Genomic DNA, 2,470 nt, shown 5'->3' with positions numbered 1-2,470 from the left:
TGGATATATGGTTACATCCCATCGAAGCAGCCACTTTCCTGGAACTGGAGATAGACCCAGAGCCAGATTGAACAGAAGAACGAAAATACAAACATAATAACAAACACTATTACAATAACTGAAGGCATGAGGAGGCACTCTATTGCTTTTCTGAGGGCGGCATTCTGGTTTGAATATTTTTCCAGGTTTGAATATTTTTCCATCGCATTGCTCTTATATTCGCGTTCCATACTGGCGCCGCATAGCTAACCACAGACCGACTTATTGCGTTATATTTTGGTCAACAAGGTTTCTGTATATGCACCCCAAGTGCTGCCACCTAGGGACTTTAGGACCTTGTTCCTACATCTTACCTGTGGTATGCCTGGACGACATGAATATGCTGTCGAATGTGACACCTAGAATTTTGGGGTAGTTTGAGGTCGGAATACTGCTACCATCGACCATGACATTCAACTTTGTTATCTCCTTAGTGGTGTCCTCAACTAATATGTGTGGAGATGGCGTGTAGCGCTGTTGTCATGCTGTGCTGCTTACGAAACCAATGCTGATGGTCGGCAACTGGATAGCTATTTCTAACGCTGGGGAGGACTAAAGCCTCAAAGGTCTTTGCTACGGGCGACAAAAGCAAAATCGGTCTGTACAATTCACCTTTGCTGACATCATTGTCTGGTTTCAGTAGCGGGACCACCCTGCCCATTATCCAGACTTCGGGAATGATGTGGCTGGCTATCGTTAGGTTGAGAACTTTAGTGAGATACTCCACTCCCGGTACATGCAGCTGTTTCAGCATTACCATGGAGATTCCACCAGGGTCCAACGCTTTAGCTGACTTAGTGTTCCTGATGACATTCACAACAACATCCATTGTAAATTGTGGTGGTTCATTATCGACGGGAAGATATTTAATGTGATGTAGTACTTTTCTCTTTGCCCTGTCACTCGTAGGGTGCTCGACAACGGATCTTCGGATCACCCAGCGTAACGTTGCCAAACGCGACTGAAGTCATATCTTCCTTCTTTCCACGGTTCGAGAGTGACTTAACCGTTGCCCACAATTCACTTCTTCCGGCTCCAATGTTGAAAGTCTTCAGATGATTTAACCACATGTTCCGCTTTTGCTCACCGACCAACCTGTTAACTTCCAGTGTCAGCTCCCTAACTCTGGGGTTGGCACGACGAAGCTCATTTACTAATTCCGCTGCCTGTGCTGGGAAGTTTGGTCTCCCTTCGGGTATTCGACCAGCAGGTATATGGCGAGCGGCAGTAATGAATTCTCGGAACATCCTTTCTGCTACCCGAACATCAGAAAGGTGGGGACTATCTCTGAAGCGGTGGATAGTCAACTTTCCCATTATTGATGAAATTGCGGCGTTCAGAGGTGATGAAATCATTGACCGTGCAAAACGTAGAGCTTTCAATCTGCTCAGCCAGCACCACCTACGTTCACAGAAATTAATTTCGGGGGACCTAGAACAAATATGATTTTTTTTTTTTTTTTTTTGAAGCAAAATATTCAAACATTGTATGGGAAATTTTCATTGCCATTCGCTGCGTTCTGTCGTTTCCAATGCCGGAATGCCACAACTCATTATGAGCATAAAAGACCATACGGTTATGACCTTCCAGAAGCGGGCTAATGTTGAGCCTATAACGTGGAGAACAACTATTTATCGGCAGGATGTATATGTTCAGAAACTCTACCTCGGCAGTTCTACACCTAACTGCTACCCCTTTACATTCCATGTGCGGGTCATTAGAGCCCTTCTCAAGCGAGATAGCTCTGTATTGAACAGATTTGTGCAATAGGAAAGCTAACCCCCACCTCCACTTCTGTTGCCATCCTTCTTCAGTACATTGTAACAACGCTATTGCTATTGTATCTCACCATGCCCCAGTCCTGTTCCTGTGGGAACGCAAAGTGGCTGCAGTTATTGCAGACACTGCGCCGAATCGATTTTATGTTCCTCGGGGTGTTACGTTCTCCATAGGCTGTAGACAACAGCTCGCAATGAAATCTGGTGACTAGTTGCAATGTATGGTAAGACATGAGCGCCTCCTCAGGTGTCACCAATTGTTGCAAACATTACATCTAATGGAGATGGAACACACAATAATGACACACAGAACAAGACCAGAAAAAACTTCGGCTGATACAGGTTACGTTGAATGGCCTAGTGGAACTTGGCTTGGTTGACAGTATCGAAGGCCTTTGATAGGTCAACAGACACCATGGCTGTTCGGTCGCACGGCCTGTTATGGTTTAGTCCTCTACTGATATGTGTGAACATGGCGTCTAGTACAGTGCATTTTCTGAAATCCATGTTGATGTTGGGAAACTGGAAACAGCTTCTCATCGTGGGGAAGAGTTGTGTCCCTAGGATATTTGCTACTGGCGACAGGCGTGTACGGCCTGTACGATTCACCTCTGCTGGCATCCTTGCAGAGGGTAGCGTGTCTACCCTGCTAA

Source organism: Musca autumnalis, unplaced genomic scaffold, assembly GCF_047663935.1.
Source record: "Musca autumnalis isolate F117 unplaced genomic scaffold, ASM4766393v1 scaffold_3, whole genome shotgun sequence".
Classification (NCBI taxonomy): domain Eukaryota; kingdom Metazoa; phylum Arthropoda; class Insecta; order Diptera; family Muscidae; genus Musca; species Musca autumnalis.
The sequence above is the reverse complement of the archived record's forward strand: the minus strand, read 5'-3'. Positions refer to the sequence as shown.